This window comes from Canis lupus, chromosome 35 (genome assembly GCF_011100685.1).
Source record: "Canis lupus familiaris isolate Mischka breed German Shepherd chromosome 35, alternate assembly UU_Cfam_GSD_1.0, whole genome shotgun sequence".
NCBI lineage: Eukaryota > Metazoa > Chordata > Mammalia > Carnivora > Canidae > Canis > Canis lupus.
This window is the reverse complement of record NC_049256.1, coordinates 8,431,521-8,456,208: the sequence shown is the minus strand read 5'-3', so window position 1 is coordinate 8,456,208 and position 24,688 is coordinate 8,431,521. Positions and strand designations below refer to the sequence as shown.

The window sequence follows — 24,688 nt, the reverse complement described above, 5'->3', positions numbered from 1 at the left end:
GGATGGGGCCCCAGAACCTGCATTTCTAGCGAGTTCCCAGGCGGTGCTGATGCTGCGGGCCGGGGGATCACACCTGGGAGAGCCTGCTCGGGTGGCACGGTTCACTCCTTACATTCCACATCTCAGGCCTAAGCCTTACGTAGTTTATTTCTGTGCACAGTAAGCTTCAAGGAGATCGAATAAGAGAGAGTGGCTAACACGCCCGTGGCGAAGAAGTGTCCTGCTCAGAGAACAGCCATGTGCTCTTCCATGTCGCCTAGCACCCCAACTTCTCTGCAGGGCATGTGGCAGGCCAACCACAGGTTCTGGCCAATGGCCTGTGAGCCAACATGCCCTGCGTCACTTCCAGGCTGAAGCTTTTTAACACTGCTGTGAGACCCTCTAGTTCTTTCCTCCCTCTGGCCGCCGGGAAGTATGTGTGACGGCAGGCAGCTAAAAGATGAGCACGGCCTGGATCCCTGCACCACCCCCTGGAAGGGAACCACGCTAGGGAGCTGCTACACCTGCACCAGTCTCCCAGGAACGAGAAGTGACGTTTCGTGGGTTGAGCCACTGAGATTTTAAAGTTTCATACTTGAGAGCAGCGGAGTCTAACCGGAGACAAGTCATTATGAAAAGAACCTCCACACCAGTCTTATTAAGTACAACCTATCAAACACAGATGTGAAGTATTTTATAATATCAGTTCGCCGGGGTTTCTACCCTATTTTCATTCATTTCAATTCATCAAAATAGAGGAGGTTTTTTTTTTTTTTTTTTTAAACCTCCCATTTGGGATCTCTTTCTCACCAAATTTAAAAATTCTTCATTGCAACATGATTATGTAATAGTTGCCAACAATTTAGAAAGCTAACTACGCTAAGAAGTCCTGAAAATGTGAACAGTAAATACACTGAAGGATTCGGATCAAGAGCCCCATGAAACAAGTATGTGCACACTTACACTCCTGGAATCCCTTGATTCTAAAAGGCAGGCCAAGAGGAAAGGGTTTCAATTTTATTTATTAAATCCTGTGTGAACTGATAATGTATTTCACCCAAATGGAAGAAGGTGATCTCTTTAAGGTAAAAGCATCACCATTTAACCAAAAAACAACTCTTTAAAAAAAAAGAAAGAAAGAAAGAAAAAAAGATGCAATTTCTAGTCAACCTAGGAAAATGTGCAATTTAACAGGCAGGTAATGAGTAATGAGCTGCCCACAATATACTACTTTCCGGGAAATGCGGAATCAAACGTCATAAAAATTATCATCTCCTACTAAAGATGCCAGACACACAGCCAAAAAGGAGCGTCACACGCAGCTCAACAACAAGAGCTAAAACATTTATGAAATACATAAACTTAAAAAAAAATTGGGGAAAGAGAATTTAAAAATCTGTAATAGAATCACATGAGCCCTTGCTGGTACAAAGAGCAAAAGAGCACCTCTCTCGAGGGTCCTCTGTGAGGACAAGTTCAAAGGTGGGGGGACTTCTGGTTAGAATCCTCCCTCGCTCTTTCTACAGAGAGGAGAGCAACCCCCCTGGGTATATGCACACACACATATTAAAACTCATCCCGAAGGAGCTCAGTGGCTCTCTGCTCCCCACTTAGCAAAGGCTAAGCTGGAGATGAACAGATCCTGCTACTTTTGGCTTCTCAAGTTCTGAGGCCCCTAGAGTGCCTCATTCTCGGGGTGTGGCACATTCCATCTCTTTAGGTACTTCCATGTGGCCAAAATGGAGGGAAAAAAAAAAAAGGAGGTAAACACTCATGTAATTTATTTGGTCACATAACTGGGCTGTAAAATCAGAATTGAAAATAATAAAAATGCCCCAACATTCAAAGCTCTTCAGCAAACTCTTTTTTTTTGGGTGAATGGATTTCTTTTTCTCTTTCCATTCTTTGAGGAGATCTGAAAAAGTCATTTTAAAATATGAAAACCTGAAAACTTAGACATCTCTCTAAAAAAAAAAAACCATGACATATTATGTTTAAGACATTAGAGAAACCAACAGTCTCACATATACCCCCCAAAACAGGGTTACTTCTTCACTTTTCATTAAGGAGCCAACACTGGAGGACACTCTCCCAAGACACTGGAGAGAACAGGAATAATGTGTCATTGGATAACAGGTGGATTTATTAATGATCATCACAGAACTAAAGGAAGTCAGCATCCCATCTTGCTAGTACTGTCCTGGAAGACCCCAGGAAACGCCCTAGAACTGATTTTATGATGCTGCCACTATGTCCTCAAATCAGAGTTACTGTGTGTGCATCTATAAGAGAAACAGAATAGAACATCCACATTTAGAAAATGAAAGCCATATAAAAGCGATCGCATGGGACTTTTGCAGTCTAACTCGCTCAGTTTATTTCTCCTAGGGTTCATAAACACTATGCTTCATATAGCCAAAAGGCCCTTTCCATTTACTTCTGCCCAGAGAGGTTTGTGGTTGCAGACTTCTACACGTTGTCCCCGCGTGAGGAATTTATTTGCTTAACAAGATGGTCCTCCCAATCCTGCTGCCCCAGGCTGGGGGCCACCTTCCCCTGAATGCAAGGGAACTACAGTGTGCTCAGCAGCAGAGCTGTCTCCCCCCTCTGCTCTCACCGCGGCTGCCTCTCCAGTTGGCATCCCAAGAAATCTTAGGCTATAAAATGCATGTCCCTGCAATGTGCAACTTTTACATACACCTAGGCCATGACCCAAACCACTCTTGGCTAGAAGACTCCCCAACCAGCACATCCCGCGCGCCCTGCCCTGCAGGTCCCTCTCGTGGGCTGGGAGACTGCTGCTTCCTGCTCCCAGGGTAGGGGGTGGGGGTGCTGGTTTGCTGATCATATGACTGCTCAAATCCCTCGGATAAAAGCAGGCATTGTCCACTTTTCCTTGAAATCTCAAAATCCTGGATAAGACCAGCAATCAAGTAACATTTCAATCACCCAACAACCTTAAATCAATTGATCAAATTCTTCTCTTTGGGTCTCCCCAACCACACCCCACCCAAGCCTTATAAATAACTCGATGGCCAATAAAAGCCATTTTAGTCAGCTTTTAAAGCAGACCCCCAGTGTTTATTTTCAATAAAAGATTAGGATTATGCGGGGGGTGGGTGGGTGGGAGGGAAGCTTTTAGACAAACAATGAAGGTTATGGACTGAGATGCTAATAAGTGCCCCAATTTCTGTTATGCCATTAAAGTGCTCTGGAGGCATCACAATACTTATTAAGTGAAAACTGTCCCCTTCCTTCTTCACGGTCAGCCTCCAGCCCCACAGATGAGTTCTGTGAGCCTGCGATTCATGGAGGCTGATCTCCAGGCAGCCAGCAGCTGTTCCAATCTATGCCTGGGTGTTTCCCTCCCCAGCACCTCCAGCTCCATCATCCCAATCTCTCAACAGTTGTCCTTGAGGCCCGCCCACTCGGGGGATGCTGTGAGCCCATCATCTCCAAGTAAGCCCCGCAAGGTATGTCTGGGTGGTTTCACAGGTTCTATCACACAGGACAAGGCACAACCTGTGCCCCACAGCGGTCCTGAGCTGTTCCCCACCCCAAAAAGTCAGCACCAAGACCTGCTCCTTGCTTCCTGGGAAGTAACGGTTTTTATTACTTTTCCATCTGCTGTCAGAGCCTGACATCCAGAGAACTCATTCTTATTATTCGCAGTTCGTGTACATTTATTTCCCTTCCCTGACAGGAGTCACAAACATCTACCCAGAAGAGAATATTTTCCACCTTCAGCATGGCAATCAGGAGGCAGAGTTTCCAGGGACACTCCGAAGACCAAATTACAAAACTAATTACATTTTCAAAGGGAATAATTTCTCTTAGCAAAATAAAAAATCATGAAACTGACCGGATTCAGAAGCAGAGAAGTTTATACCAACCTCAGGTTAACTGCATTACAGCGCATCTAAATGCACAAAAGACTAAAACAGATATACTACTATTAGAAGCTAATTTAAATGTACTTAGGAGTGTGATTATTAAAATTGAGACCCTGGCAACATGCCACATGCAGATAAAAATCAAAATGCTTGAGAACCATTACTAGGTATTAGCTGTGGGGGGTGGGGGTGGGGGCTTTCAATTCTGGGATTTCCATGAAAATGTCCCCCAAATTCTTTCTTAACAATGCCAATGCCAGGAGAGATTTTTTGGTCTACCACCATGGGGTGCCACGGTAGTCTCCATCTGCAAAATGGAGCTGTGGAGAGGAAGGAAATCAACAAATAATCTAATAAAAGATGGAATAATCGCTGGCAAGTGAGCATTTAGTTTTTCAAATTAGGAGACTGCTGCTCCTGGCCAAAAAAGTCATGCAGACGCTACTCCCAAGTGACATGATCAATTCTGAGCACAGACATGACCTGTGGAAGACTAATGAATAAAACAAAGGCAAACTCATAAAAATGGACAAAAAAGTGATTGGAGCTCCTTTTTAAAGAGACTATGTAGGTGTCCCCCCAGGCACTTAGGACAGCTCTGGTACCCACCAGATAGAGGGTCTTTTAAAAATCCAGGATCTAGGGGTGGCTCAGCAGTTTAGTGCCTGCCTTTGGCCCGGGGTGTGGTCCCGGAGACCTGGGATCCCGTCCCACATCGGGCTCCTGAATGGAGCCTGCTTCTCCCTCTGCCTGTGTCCCTGCCTCTCTCTCTCTCTCTCTTTCTCTCTCTCTCTCTCTGTGTCTCTAATGAATGAATAAATAAACAAAATCTTAAAAAAAAAAAAATCCAGGACATTTTCTCTATTATTCCAGCTAAAAATACAAAAGAACAACTACTCACATTAGTAATACAGATGAACAACCTAGTCACAGTACTTGGACATCATCTGATTCTGTTAATGTATCTCTCCCCCTTCCCACATTCAGGCAAAATACTATTTTAGTATATCCACGAATATACTAGAAGATTAATTCTAACACTTCACGTTAACTCATAAAGCAGCTGCGCGTCACTACGGGGGGTTGTGGGGGGGTAGTATTCAGAAATTAATTTTCCATATAAAACTCCTGGTGTAAATCACTCTGAAGTATCTTTCAAACTTCCCCATCTCCTTAAGCGGAGCATGGTGAATCAACACATGATTAATCTAACTCTTCTGGACGATGACTCAGGATCATTACAGTGAACAACCATTACACAAGGTGCCTTCGGAAACCAGCGTAACATCCCTCCTATTTCAATTCTGCTTCTACCACACGGCCTCAGTCAGCCATGCTCTTCTTCAACTGAAATTTTTATTGAGATCATTGTGGATGTACACGTCGTCGTAAGAAGCAACAGAGAGGACTCTCCTCTGTTTATGAAGCCCAGCGTGACCCAGCCATGCTGTTGGACTTCTTCTGCCCCTTTGCTGGCATTCTTCTTTCCTGGTGCTAGCAATACATCCTTCCTTCCAATGGCTTCCCCCCCCGCCCACCCAAGCACCAACTCTGGCCTCTAATTTGTTCCTGACTTGAAAATGGGAGAAAATGGGAGACAGGGTGTTCCGGGCCATATTTACATTAGGAATAAATGATGCTATGGTGCAGGCCTAGAGGATCATCATGATTCAAGGGTAGGAGTGTTAGTACCAAGGCTTCCTACACCCGCATGGCTTTGAAAGTTTCATTTTGCATAGCATCCTCCCTCCCCAAACCACACACCCTGCTTGTTCTCCCTCACTCATAAGCTGTATATTTTGGACTTAAGAATGTCAAATAAGGGACGCCTGGGTGGCTTAGTGGATGAGCATCTGCCTTTGGTTCAGGTTGTGAACCCAGGGTCCTGGGATCGAGTTCCGCATCGGGCTCCCCCCAGGGAGCCTGCTTCTCCATCTGCCAATGTCTGTGCCTCTCTCTGTGTCTCTCATGAATTAAAAAAAAAAAAAAAAAAAAAAAAAATCAAATAAGTGACCTCCACATAAGGGATACATTACTTTTAAGTCGACTGAATACTAGCTAGCTAATCAAGTGCTGTTTCCCTACGGCCGACTGGTACTCTGGCAAAACCTGTGTCTTACTCTGAACACAATCTACCAAGCACAATTAATAGTTTGAAATAAATACACATAGCCTTAAAAAAAATTTTAAAAATTTTTTCTGGACTCACTGATTTTTTTTAAGGAAGTTTTAATTTATCAGTCACTTGTCCTACTTGGAACAATTCAATTATGTAAGTTGAAGGAATAAAGTTCTAAAAAAAGATTTGATAAAGAGCATAATGAATGTGCTTTAGAGACTTCAGTAAATAAGAAAACTGTCACTTTGTTCCTCTACTGCATTAGGAACTTCTCAAACAAAGAGGCTTGATGGAGACAGACAGAAAGGGGCTTATCAGCTTAAGAAACGGGAAGGATGGTACAATTAACTGTCACACGGGCAGATATAATTCACTGTGATGAGGCCAATGACAGAAAACAAGGCAAAGAAAGTGCCCATCTTGTCTCTTTCCACATGAGACCCAAATATTCCAGCATTGCAAAACACCATTCTTTCCAGGGCTATCTATACATGTGGCCTGGGAAGAAAAGCAATAGCCTTTGGAAGGAAGGACAAGAGAATAAGAGGAAAAGGAAGAGGTCTCTTTATCTGAACCACAAATGCCTCCCACTGCTCACTTCGACAAGCTGAAGGGCTGTATCCTAGGTATGCCAAGGGGGGGGGGAAGCAAAACAAAAAAATAGACCCACTGCATTTCTCCCTTATTGCCGTCTCCTCTGTGCTCTGCTCCACAGACCCTGCCAAGCGGAGAGCCGCTGCCATGAGCTCTGCAGAGAAGTGTGTGCTCTGCCCTGGCGATCCGAGCGTGCAGCAGCGTCACAAACACAGGAGCACAGCTCGGGGAGGATCCAGACAGGAAACCGGGGTGCACAAAAGCACCTTCTCCTCTGCCCCCCCTCAGTCCCCAGCAACACGTTACAGAGGATGGGCTCCCCTCGCGCACGGTGCTAAAAGATGCTCCAAAAACAAACAGCTGAAGACCGGGGACCGTAAAACACAAAACGTGTGTGGTGTTAAAGATACGAAGAAAAGCCAGGTTTTTATCCTGAAACAGATGTACGAAGAGAATTCAGCTTCTCCTCACATGACAGGGCAGTTTCTTTAGTTTTCAGAGTGCCAGACGCACTAGGATCAGAAACATGTTTCAAACAGTGTGAAGAAGGAAGAAAGCTCCCTTCCTCCTCCCTCCAAATAAGAAAAAAAAAAAAAAAAGAAAAAAGAAAAAGCCATGACACACCAGAAATAGCCTGAGCCTGCTTCTAAGTGCCCGAGGATCTGTGCATTAGGAGCCGTTCCCCTGCGATGCGTGTTATAGTGAGCTCCAGCATGACTATATATGGTATGTTTACGGAGGGATCACATACAAACACCACGCAGAACTTATATCAGACCAGAACGGGCCTTTCGAGAGCTCGGCTTCTCTGCATTTATGGCCACAAGCTATCCCATCCTGAGTCCAAGCAAACTTCAGATGCTCCAAGGAGCAATGTCTCATGACTTCCTGGCACTCAGAGCCCAGGGACTCTCCCTCACTGCCCTCCACATCTCCACTCCGACCCTCGACCCCCAGCCCCCCTCGCCCCCCACAGGCCGCCCACCCCGCAGTCCCACAGAGGCGTAAATGCACGCAGAAGAATGTCTCTGCTGAATGGGGCCTATGTTACATGGTGAAGGGCACAGACAAGCGGGCCATCGATTTCTCGAGAAACAGCTGGCATGGCTGAGGCCTCTCCCACAGGCTCCTCATCTCCAGAAAGTATTTTCATCACATCGAATGCTCTGCCCTGGAGAGGGAAAGCCAGACACTGAAATGGGGAGGGGCTGGGGGGAGCGGGGGATCATCTGAAGATGTTTTAGAGTCCTGAGAGAGGAAAGGGAGAACAGGGGAGGAAAGAGAGAGAGAGAGAGAGAGAGAGAGAGAGAAAGAAGGAGGGAGGGAGGGAGGGAGGGGGAGAGGCTTCATCACTGGCTTTAACAGTCTTGCCCAACCTGTTCTGCGGTATGTACTGTTAACTCCTTTCTGGCAAAAGGATGCAAACAGCAACCCCTTTCTTCCCTCTTCTTTTCCCCACAACCATACTACAATTTAAGGCAGACATGCTGAGAAAAGTCCCAAAGAAAAAGGCTAAAGCCACTACTGACTGGATTGAAACCCATACTTTTATCACATGGTATGACGTCTTCACAACCAGCTCCTCCGGGGGCTGTCATCCCCCTGGATACTACCCAACTTTCCAGCCTTCTCCACCTCCTACTTCGCCTCCTCCCCTCAAAAATACAAAATATTGAGGCCGGGTCCCTTGACAACCTGTGAGTGGACGGCTGGGGTGAGCGAGGCCCAGATGTCATGCACTTGAACAAAGCCGCACGTAAGGGAGAGAAGCATCACCTAGTTAAGATTTTTTCCTCTTCTTGTTTTTTGCTTGACATTAGGCATTTACAGGGTTAATCTGACAGCCTGCAGACCAGAAATTTACCTGCTTAGCAACAGAAGCATCAACTAAGCCACACTGGTTGTTTTGACACAGGAAAAGCAGTTTCTACCTGGTGAAAATACCTGGTGATGTTTCAAATGCCATTTGAAGCAACATACGTATTAATCATATGAGAAAGGCAGTCAAGAAACTACAGGGAGAAAAGTCCAATGAGGGTTTACCTAGCTTAAAGGTGCAGATCAAAACCAAGCTGGAAAATTGCAGGACAGCGAATGGAAAGTGCTCTAGAAGTTAAGGGAACTGCTCTTGAAAGCAGTGAAACCCCGGAGCTTGTTTTCCCCAGAACTTGTAACTGCTTAGCCTTTCCATCCACTGACCATAAGGACTCTTCAGGTGGCAGACTTAATCTTCACAAGGAGACAGATCTCCCCTCTCTAGATAATGAGATGAAAAGGAAAGCATGAATCTCACAAAACATTACCATGCTTTTTCCCCTAGACACTTTTGTGGGTCTCAATTCTAACAAAAACACCAATTCGATCCTGGGCCTCTATAACCTCTTTGAAAGGCAACAACTAAATATATTCCTTGAAACCTAAATGTCTACTTTAAAATTCAACTACAGAAAGCTGCTTCATATTCAGCAAATGACTTTCATTTTTGGAAGCTCCAGGATGCAGAGGCTTGTGGACCTCATTGCTGTAGGATGTTTGCTATTTTAACAGAAATCTATCTCAGCCAGCCAGAGCAGGGCCTAACAGCAGTCAGAAGTAACAATTTGGCCCAGTTGTTAAATACGTAAAGCAAAGCAGAAAAACATGTAAATATACATTTTTAACGAAAATACAATTAAATAAAATGCAAAGAAAGCATAATGTCAACATAAGTATATACACGACATACATATGACACCTATATAATTATAAGGCCAAAGAATGCATATGTGAGAGAAAACAAAAATGAAAATTTTAACATTAATGGTATCTTTTTTGGATGGGACCCAGCTTCAAGAGGAGAAAATAATGATAATTATTTGAAAAGATGATATTCAAATATTCTAAAAACCATACTATAGAGCTTGGTTTTGACAGCTCCTCTTAAATTCTAAACTGAAGGCAATCCCTGCTGACAAAGAAATTGTATATAAAGCTTAAAAACAAGGAAATAAGATGACCTAGGAAAAACCTAAACTTTCTAACTTCAAGGCAATTTAGAATAAAATTTCAAAGTGACATGGATGGTCCTTTGAGATCATTAAAAAAAAAAAAAAAAACCGTATATGCAAAACCACGCCACGAAAAGAACCTCCTCCTTTAATAAAGTAAAAAAACACTAGCACTTATTCAGAACCTCTATACTAACAGCCTGAGCAAATTAAACCTTACTCCTGAAACTTACATTTGAAAAATATAAGTTGGGTCAAAGAAATGGTACTGTGGACAAAATGGTGGTATTTAAAGCAAAAATCTGGCTTATGCAGGAAAAAAAAAAAAAGAGGAAAGAAAAGGGGGGGGGGAGGCCACAGTGATGTACTCTGATCTCAGGCAGAGTGGGCTGCAAAGCCAGTTGTATCTAACAGTTGTGCTCGAAACAACAAATGGTGCATTCATGAACTGCGTAAGCAGAGGCTGTTCAGAGGCTGTAAAGTCTGCACACGAAATGATGAGCGGCCGACTTTCCTGTTGTTCCACAGTTAAAAGACTGAAGAAAGGACTGAATTCAGTTAGAGGCACAGGCTGTCCCTTCAGCTGTGGCAAAATGGGGACCAAGAGGGTCTAGATAAAGTACCATTTACTCTCTTCTAAAAAGAGCTGGGCCTGATGATAATTGAGTAAACACTTCTACATAAGATAATCTACTAGAGCTGGGGGTGGGGGAAGACCGAGGAGAAACCAGACTGTACGTCCTCCCCGACCCTTTTTAAAGAAAATATTCAGCATCCCCAAAATCCACAGCCTCACACCACGGTATTAAAGGTCCACAGCCCTGTTCCCTGTGACATTACCTCTCCATGGCCTTAACAAAAGAAACATCTGGTACCAGCTACTCAGCATCCCCGATGATTGTCAGAGTGCCAAGTTCTTAAAAAATTAATTAGTAGCATTTACACCAGCCAGTGCAGATGGCCTATCAGGGTTCTAGCACAGGTACCACAATACCTACCTTAATCGGAAATTCAGGGATGCAACAAGCCCGAGCATTAGATGGGAGAATTTCAAGGTTTACATATCATTTCCTAATTTTACTTTTTTTTTTAAATTCCCAGTGGCTCAAACATATTCATTTGTCTCATCAGCCATAAATATAAAAGCAACGTGTTTATAAATACAGTTTTGAATGCTAATTATGAGGGCTGTTCATTAGAGTCCCCGGGAAGCTTTTCTTTTCTTAAGATTTTATTTATTTATTCATGAGAGAGAAGCAGAGACACAGGCAGAGGGAGAAGCAGGCTCCCTGTGAGGAGCCCAATGTGGGACTCAATCCTGGGACCCCAGGACCACGCCCTGAACTAAAGGCAGATGCTCAACCACTGAGCCACCCAGGTGTCCCCCAAGGAAGCTTTTCGAAAGGCCTCAAGCCCCAGCCTTACCACAGACCTGTTGCGGGTAGGCCCTGGCACTCCCAAGTCCCAGTGACCCCAGTGCATTAGGGAAAAGTTTTCCCTCCAGTTTAAGAATCACTGTTTTGGGGAAGCCGGTGACTCCGGGGTCCCGGGATCGAGTCCCACATCGGGCTCCCTGCATGGAGCCTGCTTCTCCCTCTGCCTGTGTCTCAGCCTCTCTCTGTCTCTCTCATGCATAAATAAATAAAATTTAAAGATAATAATTTTTTTTAAAAATTCAGTTTTGGATGCTGCGGCCTAGCAAAGAGTGTCACCAAAGGTGACGCACCAAACATGAGACAGGTCACAAAGTAGTCTGAGCGATGTAAGTCACTAGGTACTCCATGTCGCGGGGGCATGGGGGCGGCAGTGCCCCCGATCCGGTGAGCTGGCCACTACAGGCTTCGCTCAGCCACATGACAGAGGAACAGGCAGGGGCCATGTGCATCATCCACTGTGCCAGCTCAGGGCGCCTCAGTGGCACGCGGCCTTCCGCCATCAAAAGTAGGGTTGATGGTCACCAAACCACCTGTTGTCCTCAGTGGTCATGCCCTTCAAGTCCAGAAAGAACATCAAGAAACTGCATCCCAGCTGAATGGCCTTGTTACTATCAACAGGCTGATTATGAAGGGAGAAGGGGAAAGGGGGGCGCACCCCACGATCACAAGTGCAGGGAGGTCTGAGCATTAAAACCTGCAGCCCCTTGTCCCCGCTGGCTCGTGTTTGCCCCTGCACCTCCATCTCAGGAGGTCTCAGAAGGCAGGTCACACTGCAGACCACAGTGGCCCCACACCCAGCGGGGCGGAGCCGTCCTGTCTGCAGGCTCAGCGACCCCAGGGCCGCTGTCCTCCCCCTGCCGGAGTCCTCGGCCCAGCTCTAGGTCTGCAGCTCATTCTCCAGCTCCACGCCTCCGTTTGAAAGTAGCCACCAGGTAAACCAGACGCGTTAAGGTGGGCTTGTGCGGGGAAATAAGTACAGAATGCAAATGGGCCAGCTCAGCCCGTGCACAGGTTCTGGAAACTTCAAGTGGCCACAGGCTAAGTGGCCCCAAGTGAGCCAAAAAAAGGGGGATGGAGGGAGAGAGAGAGAGAGAGGACTTCGCACGGAACGCACACACTTTCTAATCTCTTCCTGAGAGGAATTCACTTTTCAAAAACGAGCTCGGTTACTAAACGGGCTCTTTGAAGATGTCTGGTTGTTCATTAAATTGCTGCCCCGGCCGGGCTGCGAGGAGAGCACGTCAAGGTCTTCTTGGAAGCGGGAGGGGGAGGGCCTGGCCCCGCCCCCAGCCCGCCCCCGCCGGCCGCAGGCCAATCGGCGCCGGCCTCCCTGACTGACGGCCCCGCTGCCCACTCACAGGGCCGCCCAGCGGGGCGCCGAGGGGGCGGGCGGCCCGAGGGGCCCCGGCCCGGGCCCCGCATCCCCGGGCCCCGCATCCCCCGACGCTCCAGCGGGAAGGGCGCGGGCGGGTGCCCGGGACCACGGCGGACACGCTCCGGCTGAGGCGGCTTCCCCGGAGCACAAAGGCTCGTCCTCCAAGGGAAGGGGCGGCGTGCCCGGGCTGCCTTCTGCCGGCCCGTCCCCGCAGGCCCCTCCCCGCCTGGCCGCCCTCCCGCACGGCCCCGCGCCGCCCCGGGAGAGCAGCCGACCCCCGGCTCCCCCGGCTGCACGGCCCCCGGCTGCACGATATCCGGATCCCCGGTTGTACGGCTCCCAGCTGCACGACCTCCGGTCCCCCGGCTGCATGCCCCCCCCCCCCCCACGGCTGCACGGCCCCCAGCCCCCGGCTGCACGACCCCGGTCCCCTGGCTGCATGCCCCCCCCCCCACGCGGTTGCACGGCCCCCGGCCCCCAGCTGCACGACCCCCGGTCCCCTGGCTGCATGCCCCCCCCCCCACGCGGTTGCACGGCCCCCGGCCCCCAGCTGCACGACCCCCGGTCCCCCGGCTGCATGCCCCCCCCGCCCCCCGGCTGCACGGCCCCCAGCCCCCGGCTGCACGACCCCGGTCCCCCGGCCGCACGCCCCCCCTCCCGGCTGCACCGCCCCCGGCCCCCGGCTGCACCGCCCCGGTTGCAGGACCCACGGCCCCAGCGTGCATGCACGGCCCTGCGTCCGGCCCTGCGTCCGTGGGCGGCGGGGCAGGCCTTCCCCTCGCAGCCCCACGCCGAAGCCGGGCTCCGCGGGCGGCGGGGCGGACGCGGGGACCCCCGGGCAGCGACCCCGCCGGGGCGAGCCTGAGCCGCCGCAGCCCGCGCGCCGCACCGGGCCGGGAGGACGAGGGGCAGCCGTGCCGAGGGGGGCACGAGTCCCGCCCCCGTGCTTGGAAAGGGCGCGGGGAGCCCGGAGCTTTAGGGTCCTACAGGCCTTCTGAAGACAGTGCTGGATCTCTATTTGGCAGCATTTCACCCGAGCCCTCCTTTTAGGGCTTAATGTGCCAACTCCGGGGACCAGACTGCTTATCTAGGGGAGGGCAATCAGTCCCAAATGAGCTCTGAGAAAGGGGGGACAAAAAAAAGAAACCCCCATGAAATCGAAAGAGATCTTAAGAGTCACTGTGATAAATGTTACAGTCCTTCGCTGCTGGGACCTTGAAACACTCTCGTCCTAGAATTCTAGCAGTCCTGGAGAAAGCTGAGATCCCCCCCTCCTTTTTTTTAAATGAAAGTAAAAACGTTTAAGAATCACTGGCTGCCATGCAGAGGGAGCATCTTTATAAATCCTGTTTGAACCCTGGTACACAAATGCTAGCCTTGCGGTAGGCCCACCTAAGGAGAGGGTATTTAAAACGTGCAACTGGATGTCTTCCCCCTAAATTCTCAATGATCTCTAAAAATTCAACATCCATATGACCTTGGACTCTCTCATTTTCCTCTGTCTCTTGCAGTACACTCTCTTTGCTAACCATTCAGCACACTGCACGTCCTGATAAAAGTAGTTAATGTTTACTGAAACCTGCGCATGAACTGTACTAAATCCGATAGGAGTGAAAAGGCAAAGTTCTGTTAACAGCATCCATGTACCATAAAACAAAAAAAGAGAGGGGGTGGGGGACCATGGAGGGAGGAATCATTTTCTTTTCCTTCTAATTTGAACTAAGAACTTCTCACTGATGAATAAACCATATATACCACCAAAGATGCTTTTCAGTCTATTATCTTCTTGGAAGATTTTTGACACAAGCTTCAACGATTTAACATTTTTTCTAAAATTTTTTTTTGGACAGAACTGAAAAATGAAACCAGCCTCTTTATATCTCACATTCTCTTACTTGTTTCCAAAGGCCTACCTACCTGGTCAATAACCAGTTTTCCTTACACTCTGATTCATCCGAATAGCTGCTTACAGATAACAGCTGAAGATCTATTTCATGCAAACATAAAATTAACATTTCAATGATTATCCTCTAAAATATTTTTTTCTTCCCTGGATTCTTTTTGAAATGTAAAAATGGTTCATTTCATGTCTGATCAGACCTTTAATTCTAACATTTCTTACCATGACATTCGCTCTAAAGTACAGAGTTAAGTATCAGAACTTACTGATCTTTTGAAACTTACTGATAATCTTTTTCTCACATTTCCACATTATCCCCTTTTCTCCCACTAATTCAGTTAAAATAATATTTCAACTTACACACATACACACACACAGACTGTCTCCAGAACAGGATGCTCTCAGGTGTTTAAAGCCAACTTTCTCTCTCCCCCATCCCCCCCTTGCTTAAAGGGCAGCAATAGAACCAGTCACCTTGGAAACAAACATCACCCAGTGTTTGCAGAACAAACAATGGTACCTTTTCAGCCAGTACCAGGCAGGCAGGCCAAAGGGGCAGCGAGCAATTCTGGGCCGGACAGGAGTGTTAACATATTGCATTCATTCAGCGCACGAAAAAGTAGTTCAGTACTGAAAATGAAGTGCTCTGAAACGTGTGAACTTTTGGCTAGAAACCATAGACAAAGCAAGGAAGGTTTAAAGTCAAATAAGGCTACCCCTAGTTAGGAAAAAAAAAATCTTTTCATTATTTTTGGAATTGTTTTACAGAGCTCATGAATAAGGTAAACTAAACTCCTGTCACTGAGAATTACCTTCCCCAGCAACCAGGAAGAAGTTGCTTAAAAATCTTTTCCAAGAGCATGTTTCATCTAATTACTCCTACAAAACCATCCTTTTAAAAGGCCACCCAATGTTGGTTTTTTAAAATGTATACTGCTTGGCACCATGACCCACAAATTAATTTGTAGGACTGACAAAGATCTGCCCGTCTTTGTCAGATTAAATGTCTTAAAAAAAAAAAACAAAAAAACAAAAAACAGTGCCAAACAGATCTATAAATCTATAAGGGCCCTGGATAACTTTTTGACCTTGGATAACAACGGTGACTAAACTTTCATTTACTGAAGACTTAACAAAACCTAATCATTTGGGGTAGATGAGGTTTTTGGAAGAGATTCTGTTGTTACTGTTTTTAAAAAGCTCCACTGCATAGCTAACAGTGACAACAAAAAATACACAAGTGTTCTTAAGATCCTCCAGAATGAAATTTTTAAATGTTAAAAGTAACAGTTTCCTCCTTATCCTGGGTGTGTGCCTGAGTTTTCCTTCCCACCAATTAAGAGAGAAGGCAGGGCCCAACTGAATCACTTGGACGGGAGTCTGATGTCAGTTAAATACCGCAGTAACTGGCAATTTCTATCACCTCCAGACTCAGGGACAAATGCCTAATTAACATGGACCAACATGCAGCTTAAACTGGAAAAGTGCCTGTCCTTTCTCTTTCTTTTCTTTTTGCTCCGAGATTTAGGTCTTTAACATCCTTGAGTTAAAGTGCACAAAGGGTGTCCTAATGCCATCTGACGGAGGTGTAAACGTCTAATTAACTAATGCTTTTTTTGCAGCGACAGTAAATCAGTGAACATTATTAATCTTCCTGACTGGGCCCTGAGTGAGTGAAGAGGGCCATTGAAAGGGGACTAAACGGTTATACTGGGTGCCCTTGAAAATGAAAAGGAACCCTGCAAGTGATGACTGATAATCCTAAAAACTACTGCGAAATGCTTTAAAATACCACCGCTGGGCGTAACACCAGGCCCTGCGCTCTCAAAACCGAAGCTCCAGGCTCCTGGGCCCCGGGAGAGGAAGAGGAGGAGTCAGGCAGGCAGCTGAGAGAAGGGGCTCCCATCTCCCATCCTCTCCTCCCAGCATCACAGAGGCGCCCACGAAAGCAGAACCCGAACCTTCCGCTCCTTTATCCGATACCGCACCTCTCCAAGTGATGTTTTTTCGCAGACTGAGCAAAACTCATTGCCCGGAGTAGTTTGGGCAAATGACTCCCAGTTTGGCCAGTTAGGCCCTTGCTCCGTTAATCAGTGAAACAACTGTCCTAGCCTTTGGCTCCTCGGTTTGATTGTCTATTCAATACCCCAAAAATGTACAGGCACATCATACTCACATTTGCAACCCATAAAAATATCGAAGATGTTCACTGAATTCAGCCAAAATCTGAAGACACCAAGCCAACAGCCAGACAAGAAGCTCTGCACCCCACCCCGGCAGGCCTGGTCCACTCACCACGGGCAACTGCCTGCAGCCCCTCCGCCCTCTGCTCTGCCTTCCAAACTACTGCCCCCTGCCTGCACCCCTTCTAGAAGGCAGGGCGGCTCCCGGTGGCCTAGGGGGCAGCAGGAGGCAAGGCCCCGGAAGGCCCGTTCTCAGTCCCACCAAGTCCCGGGCCTTCCCAGAAAGCCCAGGGGACACAGGGCTGAGTGTGAAGCGCCAGCCCTGGGCTTTGGGGAAGGAACTCCCGGGGCTGAGCCACTCCCGCCCCCAAATCCAGAGGAGGGCCACAACCCAGGGTGATGACCCCAGCGGCAAGCAGCTTCCTCCATCTTCTTGAAGACATCTCAAAGGGGCAGAGTCAGGAAAGGAAGTGAAAGGAGGCCCAGGTGCCACGGTGGCTTTATCTTTCCCCCTCCCTAGTATTTCTATCAAGTTTCTGTTTCACTGCCCCCTCACATCTAAGGGGTATGGGAACCTTTTTAATGAAATTCTGTGGGAAACACAACAGGTTTGATTCATGACGTGTTGTTACCAGCTACCTGATAATAAGGCACTCTTGAAAACATCAGGTTCAGGACTCCATCCATTTTGAATACAGACATGTAGCCTTTGTTTCTAGATTTAAATGCCTTTAGAGACAGTATTATGCCTAAAAAATCATCTCTCCTCCTGTTCAAAAAGTAAGTCAGGTTCAGAGAAAACCTGACTTACGCATTCCTAGGTTGACTGTGCATGTGTAACCCCTCCTCAAATAACATCTCTTACGAAAGGGTCAGTTACTCTTCTCTCCGTATTGCCAGGTCATTGGAACCTGAAGCAAACCACTTCAAAAGAAACTACACTAAAATCCTTAAGATATAATTTATAACTCATTTCCATTTTTTTTAAAAAAAAGATAATTCCTAACAGCTATAAAACAAAGATAAGAGAAGGTGCTGATGGCAGTCCCCTTTCAAATCAGCCCTCCCATAGAATCAGAATGGTAAGACTGCTTTGGAATTCTGGAAATTATGTTTGGAGGGTTTTTTCCGTGGAAACCTTTGTTAGGTCAGTGTTCATCAAAGTAACCACGGGGAAAGCCTCAAGGCGGCTGGCTGCACCAGGAGGGGGGGTGGTGCTGGTCCCATTGTACAGACAGCCGTAACCTTGTAACTGAGGCCAGATGACCCTGGTCACATGCCACCTTTCACCAAGTCCACTTAACGAAAGTAAGTCTTCCTGCCGCCTCCGTAAAAATTCAGTTTCGGTATTTGCAGAAAATCCACATGGCACGGTCTTTTCTGGGTAGTAGCTTCCTCAATCCTGCTCTTTCCCAGGCTCAGCGGATATGTGATGACTGTGCCCCCCCTCTTGCTAAGACACTCCCAAAGATTTCCTGGAGCAACTTGAAAAGGACCTACAAGCTTGAAATAAAGATTCAATGCGTCCTATTTGAAAATGCACAGATGCCACATAAAACTGAAACAGAATACCTGCTCCTGGCCCTGACTCCTAGAAAAACACTGGGATGATTTTCCTTCAGAAAAGAGTGACATCGGAAATGAGGCAGCTGCTTCTCCCACCTGCATCTGGAGGGTTAAGGAGCACGAGGACTTTGCTGTCGGAGCCCAAGAATAGCGTTTTAAGAGGCATCACTCCCGAACAATCACTAAACCACTAACACCCTCATTTTAAAGAGAAGAAAACAGAATGTGGGGAGCACGGAGATGGAAGGTTTTTGAGCAAAGTCTCACTCCACTGGCAGCTCCTCTGACGGCTGCTCTGCCTTAAAGAAGCTTTCAGGATCCTCAGACTTTCCCTAGTTTTATGGAACTTCTCCCTGATATGAAAGGACCATAACATCCAGCCTCACAAAGGCTTTTCTGTTTGCTTCTACTGATTAAAAAGAAAGAAAATACTAATGGGAGCATCATTAAGTCACCTGCTAAGAATATGAGAAAGGAAAGAGATCCTGCCCATTTTACAGATGGAAAAACCTAAGTATAAGGTGTAGTATCTTTCCTTTAACCATAATCAAGGCTGGGCTGGATTTAGAACCTGGCTGGTCACCTAAGCCTACAAATCCAGCTCCCTCTGATAGATCATATGAAATTAATTAAAAGGGCTAAGGGAGATATGCCATAAGGTCTGCTGAAGTGTTTCTGATTCAGTTTCCTCCTCCAACAACAATTCCTTCCTTTGAAATAACGACAATGAGGTTGGGTGGGCACCCCTGGGAGCTTGAGTAGAGAGCAGAACAAAAAGCATCCTCCTAACCTGTCACAGAATGGCCCCCAGGTCTTCCACCTACACAGCTGTTCCTGGAGTCAGAGAATCCCACTTGCCCTTCAGGACTGATCTCTTTGTTATTTTCTTAACATTAGACCTTACAGTTATTCGTATGTAGGCACTATCTTCCACTAGGGCAGGTGTTTCCAGGGAACTATTTCAGGGGGTCCACTTATTCACACACTCATCGGGCATCTACAAACTAAGTAAATTGTACCCATCTATGTACTATTACTTGGTACACGAAGATGCTTTTGTAATTAATTAATAAAGATAAATTCCATGGATAAATTTAAAGATAAATTCCGTGTTATTTTTAGGAATTTTTTTTTTTGTCAAAGCCTGCCAATAGAATGTATAATTGAAATTGTGCTTGTTCTGAAAAAGGTTTTTACATTTAAACAGGTCCTTATAATGGAAAAGATTAGGAATAGCTGATGTAAAAAAAAATATTCAAATAACAGGACATCGATTAAAGCAAAATGCCCAATTAAAAAACACAACGCAGGTAAATTACATCATATGTAATATTCACAACCCAGCATCCGATATAGGATGGAAGACAGTCTGACCCTTTGGAGGCTTTTTTCAACTGCCCAATATGTTTTTGATCAGTGACTAATTTGTTTATAGTAGTAAGGTGACAGATCATGCACTGATCAAAAAATATATTTTATTCTGTTCTGTGTTTTCCTCTTTAGAATAAATCAAACTCCTGATTAATATACAGTAAAAATTTTTGATTCTAGGTTGGTTTCGTTTAACCTAAGAAAATACCCCTCCCTCCTCATCCACATTCCCTGTGGATGCCCAGGGAATGCAAAATACCCAAAACATTAGCCTTTGGCCCTCCCAGCAAATCACGCCACATCAAAATCATGGGATTTTCATGTCAAGGAATATTTAAATACATCAGCAAATACGATCATCCCACATTAAATTTTTAATAGAGTGCTATAAAGGCATGTGCAAAAATGGGCATTTTATTGTCCACAAATGTAATGAATCCCATTTTCACAGTGTGTGTATCCACAACAGATCATCTAGAAGGACATACACTCCTGTTACTTCTGACTCACAAGAGTAAATAATTTTACGTTATTTTCCTTTGTGCTTTACTAGATTTTTCTTCCTTTGTGTTAATTTAGAATTTTCTACGGTGAGGAGGAATTCAATGTGCACTAAGATCACAAAAATCTGATGGGGAAACACAATTTTTCAAGACTTAGGAGTATTTCCTTTGCCATCTGAGTGACAGGAAACTATTTACAGTAAATATCAACATTTTATAATGAGAAATGTGTAGATGGTACTGGGATTCAGAAATCACCAGCTCTTGATGGATCTACCCACTAACATCCTTAGCAGGAATAACGGTGGCTCTGACACAAGCATTCAGACAGTCCCACCGAGGAAAAACCTCTGGGCATCTGGACTTGGCAGGGTTTCTGACGCTGTAGAGAACCTAACAGGCAAGACCCAGGGTCCCCCCGGCCCTGCCCCTGTATCTCTCCAGGCCTCAGGTCCCTCACCTGTAAATTAAGGGAGGGTGAGGGCAATCCCTGGCCCATGATCCCTCGGGCCCCTTCCAGTACAATAATTCTCACTGGAAACAAAGCAGATACAAATATAATTTAATCAACTCTTGCTAGTCAGTAGCCACTTGCCTGGGGTAGATTTAAACTGATTTCAGCAATTTTACTACTTGTTACGGCTTGACAGAGAGTACAGCAGAGATAGGAACATTCGATTAATAAAATTAAAAGTTTTCAGTGGCTAGCATATTTTCAGCTTTGGTGACCTGTATGGCAACCCTGACCCAAAGTGAAGCCATACACAGAGGAGAGATCTGAAACACAGCAAAAGCAACGCCACTTGTCCAATGTTTATGCTGTGCCAGATGCTGGGTAAGTATTTATAGTGTTTTATATCATGCCCTACAATCCCATGACATAGATCTGATTACTCCCTAAATTTTACATGTGTAAAAAAGATCTGTTAAAAAAAAAAAAAAAAGATCTGTGATGTGAAGAGCAAAAAGTTGTTCTTAACTTGGTGTGTGCCTACGGGCAAAGTCCCATAACTCCCGGCCTCACTGCCTCCACCTAGAATATGGCTAACACAACCCTGGCCTCGTTCGTTCATTCGTTCAGTGAGCACTGCTTGAGCACCCGGACGAGCCAGGCACTGTGGTCAGTGCTTGGCATCACGTATGGAAAAAACAGATAAAGGAACAGAAAGTCCTCGTGGAGCTTATACTCTAAGGAAAACACATAATACGTGCCTAAAAATCTCGATGAACATTGACTCCCTCTCTCCCCGCTTTAGAAATGGAGAAAGTGTTAGAAAACAAATCCAACAGAAGTGATGGGCTTTAAGTTGGCCCCAAAAGAGAAATTTCTCCTTAAGCAAACAGAAGAGCAAAGATTAAGAGCATGTGTACTGGAGGACACTGGCCGGGGCTCAAATTCTGACTCTTTGTCACTCAGGGCTGGAGGGACCTCAGGCAAGTGATTTAAATGCTCTAAGCCTCAAGCTTCCCTATCTGTAAAATGGAGATAACAATGACCTCACAAGGTCAACACGGAGATTCAGTGAGACAAAGCACAAAGAGCCAGGGAGCGCAGAGTGTCCCGAGTACTAAGGGGGGACCTGGTGTGATCAGGATCATCTCCTCTAACCCCAAGCTGTGCACCTGCGAGCTGTGCATAATCACAGCAGCGTGGGGACTATGGAGACAACGCATGAAAACCATCGGCCCCCACCCCACTGCCATAGGACAGTACAGATCTGATCTGCTTCCTAGAAACGGACTCTGAACACAAACAAATGGGAGCGGGACAAGGACGGCATCCCCACGGCCAGAGCTCAAAAGAGAAAGAGCTGGGGAGGCCACATCCGGGTAGGAGCCAGGAGTGCTTTGCTCCCAACACAGGTGCTGAGTGTGTCCACTGAGCGGGATCAGAGGCAAGTGGCTGTGAAATGACAGGCCCACCGACTCTGAGCCTGCAGGGGTGGCATCTGGCGTGTGTGTGTGTGTGTGTGTGTGTGTGTGTGTATGTGTGTGAGATGCAGGCTCTGGCTCCTGGCAGCCGCTTTTTCAGGTACTACCAGCCTCAGCAGAGGGCTGAAGAGCAGAGAAAAGGCTGGCGAGGGCTCCAGACTTTGCAGGTTTCTACAGGCAGGCATGTTGGCCACGAGGGGTGAAAATGATATGGGGGAAATATCAAGGAAGCTCCTACATCCAGACCTCCTTTCCCCCACCAGTGAGGGCAGGTGAGAGCATCCCTGCATCCTTACGGGCTGCAGCAGACAGCACCAGCCTCTCTCTCACCAGGAACCTAGGAAGGCGGCCCCAGACCTGCAAACCGGGTTGGCAAGGGTGGGACTGGGAGACGGGCTCAGGTCCCCAGGGCCACAGGCACCCAGCGTCCTCAATGCTCAGGGCCAGGTGTCCGCACACCTGGACACACGTGTGCTCTCAGGCCCCACATTCAGTAAGTAAACCAGTGCTAGTGACATACCAGCCACTATGCCAACATCATAAACATGACACAGAGCTTTAGCGAACAAGCCCCCGGGAGGGACAGAGCAGAATCTGAACCAAAACCTTCTACCGACTGGGTCTCCTGCTCCCCTGGACACCCTCCCTTCGACCCATCACCCTCCTGAGGGCGGCTCATCTGGAGGTGGTAACTTAGAAGTCAAACATTAAGCCAGGGTATGTGATGCAGCTTTTAAACAAGTCTACGGCTGCGGAGGCACGAAGCCTCCCTGTGTGTACACATCACTCCCGGGGCTGTAGGCACCGCAGAGGTCCTGAGCAACGCTCACCCTGTACCAGCTGCCCCGGGCCAGAACCCAGGAGCAAAGTGAGCCACAGCAGCCACCCATCGCACGGACACGGCCTCGCTCCCCCTTCTGCTGCCGTCTCCAAAGCTCAGGCCAACCTGTCACTGCTCCGCTCAAAGCCTTGACAATCCCTCCAATCCCGCCCCAGCCCACCCCAGATGGGCCTCCACCCCACAGGGTCCTCAGCCCCAAATCATCACCCGGAACTCCAGCCCCCACCTGCCTTTTCCTGCCTGGACCTCAGCCCTCCACGGGCTCTAGGCCTGCGGCCCACAGGGCAGGGCGAAACCAAAGGCAAGGGCGACGGCATCCTCAGGGCAGGGAGCCGGCCCCATCGGGCGGACTGCAGGCGAAGTTTGAGGCCTTCGGATGCCGGTTATGCTCAAACCCAAGCTCACTGCTGAAGAGTCCAGACAAATGAGTCAAATCAAGGTTCAGGACGGCTGGCTCAGAGCTCTCTGGGTACCAAGGTGTGACGCGATTTTGTGTAACAAAAGAAGGTCCCTTAAGACAGTTGGGAGAGGCCAGAGCAGAAAGCTTCCCAGCAGTCTGACACGAGCTGCATGAAACCCGAGCACAGCTAAGCCTCAGCTTCCTGTCCCTAAAAAGAGGAGAATAAAGCCTACCCCGCATCCGTGCGGGAGCGCATGCAACCGCCCAGCGCAAGGCCCGCGGGCACCCAGTGCGCTCCTTCCCTAACCCGCTGCGCCCGGGCTGTCCCCCGGGCACAAGGAAGATGCCCCCTACCTCACCCCTCCCCGGGCCCCCAAAGCCCCACCAAAGCGGGCCAGCACCCCACTCTCACCAGCTCGCACCCAGCGCCAATGAGAGAACGTGCCCAGAAACAAAACGGACCAGGAGGCAGCCCGCAGCTTGGAGGGCTGTAACCCAGAAAAATCAGTTTTAGGGCACAGGAATGAATGACTTTAAGGTCCGTTGTTGTGTCCCACCTCCCGAATCGAGGGGGGCTGCCCACATTGTTCACGACTCTCCTGCCAGTCCCTCAGTCCATGGGCAACCGGCTCTGAAATGTATCAAGCCACATACACAGAACGGGACAAGCCCTCCCCAGAGGGCGGGGGGCTCTGAAAACCTCAGAAGAGGGGGCGCCTGGCTGGCTCAGTGGTCGAGCGTCCACCTTCGGCTCAGGGTGTGACCCCAGGGTCCTGGGATCGAGTTCCGCATCGGGCTCCCCGCGAGGACCCGCTTCTCCCTCTGCCTGTGTCTCTGCCTCTTTCTGTCTCTCATGAATAAATAAAATCTTTTTTCACTTTTTTAAAGATTTTATTTATTTATTCATGAGAAACACACACAGAGAGGCAGAGACACAGGTAGAGGGAGAAGCAGGCTCCATGCAGGGAGCCCGACGTGGGACTCGATCCCGGGACTCTAGGATCACGCCCTGGGCTGAAGGTGGGTGCCAAACTGCTGAGTCACCAGGGCTGCCCAATAAAATCTTTAAAAAAATTTTTTTTTTTAAAAAAAGGAACAAACAACTTCCAACAGCAGCTTTCAGCCTCCAAAACCCTCACCCCCAGGTCATCTGGACTGCAAAGGAGCTAGCCCTCGGCCGGCTCCTGGGCCCACTCACTGCCAGCTGACAGACTGGTGATTACAAGGCTAGCATGAGCAGTCCCCACTCCCAGTGTCCACCCCCAGAGGCAGAGAAGGCGCTCTCTCCTCTAATTCCACTACCTGATAAGCTTCGGTAAGTACCAATGAGTAAAATACAACTGAGGGAGGTGACGTCGCTGACCTGAGTTCCACTTGCTGGAATGAAGATCTCACCTCCCTGAGGTCACCTCAGCCTTCAGGGGGCAGCCCACACGACAGCCCGGATGGAAAAAATCTCTTTAGGGTCGAGGAGGGGACGTAGAATAAATTGCTCTGTTAAACGCAGCACCAGATTCGAAGTTCATCCTGCACTTCACTGGACGTGTCATCTCCTCCACCGCCTCATTCTTCTCAAGGGTTAGCAGTGTTCTTTCACTCACACTCCCAT

At 47.7% G+C, this 24,688-nt stretch overlaps 1 protein-coding gene and 1 long non-coding RNA gene across 11 annotated transcripts in view; one reads left to right on the top strand and one right to left on the bottom strand.

Annotated features, from left to right (window-relative positions):
* Positions 1-24,688, bottom strand: part of RREB1 (ras responsive element binding protein 1) — a 134,771-nt gene that overhangs the window by 93,332 nt on the left and 16,751 nt on the right. The window contains exon 1 of one of the 10 annotated variants that reach the window (XM_038584104.1): positions 17,106-17,523. The exons of 8 other annotated variants lie outside the window; for them this stretch is intronic. The gene's annotated coding sequence lies outside the window, so the exon portion shown is untranslated. Of the gene's footprint in view, positions 1-14,643; positions 14,770-17,105; positions 17,524-24,688 lie in introns of those variants that run through there. One more of the 10 variants, XM_038584103.1, reaches the window with a different exon arrangement.
* Positions 11,714-18,698, top strand: LOC111094042. Its single transcript, XR_005384289.1, has 2 exons — positions 11,714-11,940; positions 15,906-18,698. It is a non-coding gene; the product is annotated as an uncharacterized LOC111094042 (long non-coding RNA).